Raw genomic sequence first — 7901 nt, forward strand, 5'->3', positions numbered from 1 at the left:
TCTAGTGACACTAGAGACTTACAGACCTCACCCTCTCCCCCTCCCCCCCCCCCTCCCCCCCCCCTTTTTTTTTTTAAGTAAACATAGTTTATTTTAATTCTGGTTATTGTCATCAATTTCTGCATGGTTTCAGTTTCAGCTGTCCCAACTTTTCACAAGACCTTAATTTCTCTCTCCTAACAAGCTCACTTACAGCTATCTAGATGCATAAGAGCGGAAATTCTAACACTGAAATAAGAATTGCTGAAATTATTTTTTGCATAAATTTCTGATGCAACTCATACATTATTTTGATACAGAATTTAAGAAAGAACATTCTACTTTGCTATGGGGATAGTGTGCATGTGTTCAGATGCAGAAACTCACCCAGCAGGTGGCAAATTACTAAGCCTCTAACTTATGCATCACTCAGGTATTAGTGAGTGATATGTCAGCGTCCAAAACTCTAATTGTTAGATTTGGCAGCAACAAAATCATTGGTTCTGAGTTGGCCAGAAAAATATTATGCCTAGGCATCTTGTTCTTTGGCACTATTCTAAACAGTTTTCTTTCTCCCACCAAATTTTCTCATTTCCTATCAAAGCAAGCACTAGTCTAGTCAGGCAACCTTATCTTATTTATTCTTATACTATGTTTCTGCATTCCTAAAGCCTTTGTTATCTTAAATAACACCTCCCAGATCTGTGTTAAGCTATTTGAGTACCAAGAAGAGGGTGTTAGGAATGTGTGTTGGTGCTTGTCATTGGTCCTAGTTTATCCACGTTATTTGCTAAGATTTCTTGCAACACTGGAAAACTGGAACACATTTAATTTTACATAAGCTTACATTCTTTTTGTATATATAATTTGGAAATGCAATAAATGCTTGTTATGAGCTACAGGTCATCTGTACAGGTAAAGTGGAGAATTATCTATATCAATATATAGGTAATCTTGCTAGCCTTCTGCAAAGGAATCCTGACGGTTCTTCATAACAGCTTTGTACTGTCCAATGTCATTCACCAAAAGACAACCAGACTCCAGGATATATATGAAATCAGGGATGTTATAACAGACTAGTGTGATCTGTTCAACAATTATTAATAATCATTTTCAGTGGAAGGAAAACAAACAAAAAAATAATAACAACACGAACAAAACCAACAAAACCAACCAACCAACCAAAAACCCAACAACAAAAACCAACAACCAACAACAAGTGGTGCAGACAACTACTCACCACTTCCCACAAACAGACCAATGCCCAGCCAGTCTCTGAGTAATGTCTGCGTTTGAAGACTGTCCATCATCTCCTTTTTTAAAATAGCTGACCATAATGTCATATGATGTGGAATATTCCTTTGGCCAGCTGGGGTCAGATGTCCTGGTTGTGGCCCCTCCCTAATTCTTGCTTGCTCACAAACTTATTTCCAGGGAGATCAAAGCAACAAACAGAGGAAGCTTTAATGCTGTGCAAGCACTGCTCAGCAAAAGTCAAAGTGTGTTAATAACACCGTTTTGGTCACAGATCAAAACCACAACACCTTATAGGGACACAGATCAAAACCACAACACAAGATAGCACTGCTTTGAAGAAAATTATCTCCATCCCAGACAGACCTAGCAGACAAGTAGTGTTTAGTGCATAATCTTTCACGATAAGCTTTACATTCAGATAATGAAGCAACTGTAGGATTTAATGTTATAAAATGAAGCTTATTTCTTGGAGGCCATGAAAACTGTTTACTATTTTTCTGCTAATTATTTAGACTGACACCTGCTTAGAGTGACTTCTCTTGGGTTCCTCTCTTGTGGGGGGTGACTGCGCGTGACCTGTGGAGTAGGAGAGAAATAGCAGGAGTTGGCTTGTGCCCAAGTCTCTGCATGTGGTGAGGTTAGGAGAGAGCTGTGTTGTGCACTTGATTCCAGGAACTAAAACGCATTTATGGGTTTTGTGGCACAGATATTGTTCAAAAAACCACTTCCTTTCTGGTGACATTGGCAGTGAACCAATATCCTGTGGTAAACTCAGGTCCAGAGCTGGAGGACAGTCCCAGCCACAGCTGAACAACGGGATGCATTCATACACCAGTCATGTAGCGACCCAAATAATTTCAGTGACCTAAAGTCAGGTGTTAACACTAGTTGAAACAAAGAGTAATTCTGCATTTGTAAACAAAGAAAGGAATAGGAGATTCACAAACTAGAAGAACCAATATAATGTGCTTTTATCTTATTTAATACTTTCTTCATAGCTTGAGATAGCCTCACCTTTCATTAACAACTCTGCAGATCTGTATTCAGTTGCACTGACTTTCACGTCAAGAAAGGTGAGCTGTTTCTGCAGTAACTGTGATGTAACTGTTATGAATGTGAAGGTGTACAATGTACCCTGTTAACGGAGAGGAATTATGTTTTACTTCAAGTGTTGAGGAACTCTGCCTCATCCTTTTGTACAATTTCTGCACAGCAGCTGACAGAGAATCATTCTTTATGTTCATGAAGGCACGGCATGGCTTCCTGAATTGCTTCTTATGTGCATAATCAGAATGCAAATCACAGCTCGTGTTCGTTATAGGTGCTATAAAATAGCAGTAAGTGTTGAAATTTATAACTGACTGAATTTGCTATAAATGATGTGTGCTTTATCACCTGTTAATGCACAGTTTCTGCAGTAAACTTTGCCGTCTTGTTATTTTATAACTTTTTACCATACATATTAGAACAGCATGCGTGCACTGGCATAGTTAAGAATGAGTTGCAGTTTCCATTACAGACCTCTGTTTCCAGTCGTAAAGACTCACTTGCTGCAGTAACATAGTGCATGAATTTTCGATCTGCATTTTTTTCCTTAGAAGCAGCCAGATTGGCTAATTTTAAATAATTTATATAGGAATACAAGCGAGTGGGTCATTTGCTGGGTTTGGGATTCATTTTCCATCTTGTATATAAAAATGCAAGTGGCTTTAATTTAAACAAGCAAAACAGTTGTTTACAGGAGCTGTTCCAGTTTAGTTAAGCAAATTCTTTTCCACTCTGTTTTCCCAGAGAGCCCACATCATGATGATAATGACCCCGTGTAGACCTGTAATTTAAAGGAGCCAGTCCAATTGGTCAGTGGAGCTTCTGCCTTACTGAAAAGTGCAGGACTAGTTGTATTATGAATTGAAGTCCATGCAGATGGAAGTTAGACGGGTTTTTATTGATGCTTGATAAGAAAGAAATCCAGATAATCTTTTTTAATAATGCTCCATTCATGTTTTGTTTTGCCTCTGGAGACTTCATTGAACTATAGAAAGAGAATAATGGAGGTACTGCTCCTTGCGCTTGATCTCTAAAATGGAAGATATAGGTACATGTATTAAGCAGGCAAAATACATGATATCAGTTAGTGACTAAGCATTAGAAGAAGGATGAATGTAGACTTAGTTGCTGGGCAATACTGGGTTTCAGGCTGATCTCTGTATGTTTGTATGTACGTATTTATTTATTCATTTTCCTACCTCAGGCTCATGTACTTCTGAGGAAACTATTTAAGTCAGAATTTCTTAATCAGTAAAATTGAACATGGTTACTGTAATTCTGGAATACAACAGAGATGTGCATCAGTGTCCCATTTTTAGTAAGAGCTCATGAAAATTATGTTGGAAAAAGATGAGAAAAGGGAGATGATATAGGTTCACAAGTAGGCTACTTCATTATGCTCTAATACATGTTCAAATGAAAGGTTTTGGAAGAATTTTGGCTTTTGCAAATGTCTCTTTAGAAGTCCATGAAAAACCCTGACAATTCCTGACTGTATTGTGAAGTAGTATGGGATTTATTCTGGAAAACTGGAACTGTTCTGTGAGGTTATTTGGAAATTTGTTGAAGTTGCAGGTTCACCATAGACAACACCAAGCTGAAATACCAATGTTCCACTAATATGGGAACTGAGGGGCAAAAGGGAAAAGAAGTTACTTAATGTTCTTACCCCTGAAATTATCTACAAACTGACTGGGTAGAAGGGTATGTACTCAGTTAAAACATCTTCCAAAATGTTGGTGACAAGAAAGACAAATCAGGGTCTAGCACGTGTCAAAATACTCCTTTGGGCAGCTCTGTTCACATATTTTAAGAAATGGTAGAAGTTACTAACCTATACAAATATTTGCTATTGGTGAATAGCTCAGGCAAAAATGAGGCAGAAAACACATTCCCTCTGCCTGTTGCAGAGCTGCTGTGTCACAGCAGGGACTTCCACTCTCTCTCTGAAATGCAGGGAAAGCAACACGGAGAGATGGTGTTGCTTGATTCCTCAAAGGCAGTGGGGTGTATAGATGCATGAGAAGTGTGAAGTAAACCATCAAAGTCATTGCCTAAAGAGACAAAGAGAGAGACATGGAGGTGGCACACCCTTTGCAGACCTTCCCAACCCTTGCCTAAGGTCCACATGCCAAGCTGCTAGGTGGCCCTTCACCTGTGTTCTCTCCCTGCTCTCGCTCTGAGGCCATGTTAAGGAGGCCATGCTTTGTTTATCAAGGAAATGCCCTGCATCGTGTAAAAGTCATCTCCTCTTGGACTTCTGCTGAGTGCACAGGACTACTTTCCTGCGAGCTGCCAACAGGCTCAGAGGCAGAGTTAAGCTGAACTGAGGGCAGCTGAAAAAAAAAAAAAGGAAGGAAGTTTCCATGCGTACAGGCTTTTTATTGTATTTCAACTTTGCTCTAAATACTTTTCCCTTTCGAAAGGACGAATTAAGCAATGCTTTACAGTGAGAGAGATGTCTTCAAAACAAGTGTCTGCTGACAAAGGAGAGTCTGTGAGCATCCATCTCTCAGGATGACACACAGGAGGGAGTGTGGGAGGTATCACAGGGGTCACAGCTCTCGTCTGAACTTAACCCCTTCACCCATCCCTTGATACCAAGCATTGGAGGGTGCAGGTCATGGGAATCCTGAGAAAACCCTGCTGGGTTTCCACTAGGTGGGTCAGTGCAGGGTGGGCAGTGCCAGTGGGAGCAGAGTGAGCGGCCACCAAGCCCTCTTTGTGTCACCATTCCTAAACCCCGAGTCCTCAGCACATACAGAAACCACACGTGGGGCCACTGAGCACTCTGGGTGTTTTTTGTTAGATGTCTGTCCCTGTAAGGAGAGAAAGAAGAGCCAGTCTATTTAGCACTGTGAATTCTGTGCTCATCTAACTGCAGAGCTGATCCTCTTTTAATGGCACCTTTGGTAATCAAAGGTGGCACAGGAGCCATGAGATTAGCACAATTTCTTGCCCTTTCCAGTTGTTTCACATTTAACATGATTAGGAGCAGTGATAGTCTTCACAGTACTTGTGAGATCCATGTGGAACTTATTTTGCCGATACATACCTCAACTGTGATCTGGCAATGGTAACAATAATGTTATGGATGTAGTGGCGGTGCTATATCTGTGAAGGTCTAAGGATATAAAAAACGCAAGGTCTGGGGACAGTGGTTATGGCTTTTATTAGAGCTACTTGATGCAGTTAAAAATACAGATAAGCTTTCAGACATGCAAGCCTCAATACTGAATACAGACATTTGTTTTCTTAATCTGTGAGGAAGTCTTATAAAAATAAAAATAGAGGGCTCACTGTGTAACCTTTCACCTTTCTGTCAGAGGCTAATGGTTCTTAAGGACGTTATAGTTTGGCTCAGACAGACAGCAAGCTAGAGAAAAAAATTTTGAAGATAAATGCATTTTATGCTGTGCATTAAGGCTGTGGTGTGGACAGGGACAGCCCAGCACACAGCTCTGTACTGTGCAGTCCAATGGAGTCTCATTTCAAGGCATTCCCACAGCTGGTATTTCTGCAGCTAAATTGTCATCAGTTCTGTCATCTGTTGTCATGGCTCTTCCTCAACACTCAGGTGTGGAAATCATGGAAGAGATAATCCCATGCTTAAATCCTCTTTCTAAAAAAAAGGAAAAAAAAAACAACAAAAAAAAAAAAAACACAAAGAAATTGAAACACTGGTAATGTGGGTACTTAGTGCATAAGAGATACATGGTCCTGTCATGTGCCTTATATCACTTGTTTGCAAAGAAATAGTTCTGCTGTAGAAAAGCATCCCTGAGAAATACTGTACAAATCCTTCAGATACAAATGATCTCTTTTAAAAGCACAAATGAGTTAAACTCACTTAGTTTCCTTTAGCTTCTCTACCCAAGACAAATTACTGCAATGATTAAACACAGCTGAGGAGCCTTTTTTTTTTTTTTTTTTTTTGTACACGGTGCCACTAAGCTATGTATTACAGACAAACCAGCATGGTCTGGAGGGAAAGGAGGATCTAAACTGGAGAAAGGGATGAGAAAATATCAAGGGAATATTATCACAGTGACACAGGAAGAAAAGTGAATAAATTAAAAATAACAAGGGGATCATGAGTTGCAGAGAACTGCTGCATAATGCCTGCCTTTTTAAAACATTCACATTTTAGCACTAGTTGAATTTAATCCTGAAGTATCAGTCTGACAGGACTTGGCTTTCCAAGAACATTTGGAAAGTAAAGCTTGAGGAACATGGCACTCAATCTGGGATCAAATGAATCCTTTAATCAGGGTGGGCAACACTATCTACAGTTATGAGGGGTCTAGACACCTGGTAACAATCCAGCACTTGGTCTTCTTTTTCTGTGATTTTTTTTTTCTTTCTTCTGTTATTTCTCCTTCCTGGACATCAGTTTAATTTTTGTTTGGTTTGGCTTTTTAAAATATATTATATATATATGAATTTGTATATATATTTATATTTTTCTTGTATTCTTAGCTTAAAATATACTCTGCTGGAAAATATCATCCATGAATTTTGCCAAAGCAGATGGGATTCTCCCTACTCAGTGACAAGAGATCCTGCTCTATTCTGTCATTTCTAGCATGCCAGGTCTGAAGTGATATAGCAGCTGTAGAAGACATACGCAATTGAAGAAATACGCAAACTTTCTTACTGAAAACATAGACAAGGCATAATATTTTTTTTAGCTTTACTGATAAATATGAGCTAAAATTCTAGATTCAAACACCCTTCAATTTTGAGAAAATTCAGACCCAAACTAAAATTGACAGATCTACTTTAAGATTTTCTTTTGCAGAAACAGACATTTTAGGCCCAAACAGAAAAGCTACAAAGATTACAGCTTCAGATTTAGGCAGCAGTTGAGCTGGAAGCTTTCAGGGTTTCCATTTAAGACTTTCCTGAGTGCTTTCTCCCTACATGTTACTTTAGGTGCCTGAGATTTTTTCTTTGTTTTGAGTTTATGACCATCAGATGTATCTGAAAAACTCTCTCATGAGCCAAAATAATTGCTCAAAAATTGCTAGTAAATGTAGATTCTTATCTTTTTTATAGGCCAGTTATTAAATGGGAAAACACAACATTTGGCAAGTTTGTGGTAGAAGGAAACATGTTGTTTATCCAGTTTGGAATGTTTTTCACATTTGGTAACAGTATTTAGGTAAATTTCTCAATTATTTATGGGAGGTATGCTATAAACAGACAGTACAAAAAAAAAAAAAAAAAAAAAAAACAACATTTACAAGACTGAACATCTAGAAAAGTATGTCCATTAAGATGTGGTAAAATGTCCCAGGAGTAGCAACGGTCAGCTGTTCTGTTCTTCAGTCAAACAAAAGTAGTCTGGACAAAAGCATTGCAAAATACACTTTAGGGAACAATTTTGTAGTCACCAGGAAAATAGAGTAGGCGAACTAATAGGTCTTTTTCACCTCTATGTTCCATCACAGTATTGTTTTTATTATTATTATATTTTTTATTTTTATTTTTTTGAAGCAAAACTGTATTTAACCTCTGGCTTGTGAGTCTGAGAAAGCTGTTGTTAAGTCTATATAGCCATTAAAATGTTTACAACATCATAAAGGAATCTATATTTAAATGTAAAGGAACCCTAA

At 38.5% G+C, this 7901-nt stretch overlaps 1 long non-coding RNA gene across 1 annotated transcript in view; it reads right to left on the reverse strand.

Annotated features, from left to right (window-relative positions):
* LOC137849985 (uncharacterized) overlaps nucleotides 1-1346 on the reverse strand; it is a 44500-nt gene extending 43154 nt beyond the window's left edge. The window contains exon 1 of the long non-coding RNA XR_011092218.1: nucleotides 1220-1346. This is a non-coding gene — a long non-coding RNA (uncharacterized lncRNA). The remainder of the gene's footprint in view (nucleotides 1-1219) is intronic.
* Between the last annotated feature and the right edge of the window lie 6555 nt (nucleotides 1347-7901).

Source organism: Anas acuta, chromosome 1 (assembly GCF_963932015.1).
Source record: "Anas acuta chromosome 1, bAnaAcu1.1, whole genome shotgun sequence".
Lineage (NCBI taxonomy): Eukaryota > Metazoa > Chordata > Aves > Anseriformes > Anatidae > Anas > Anas acuta.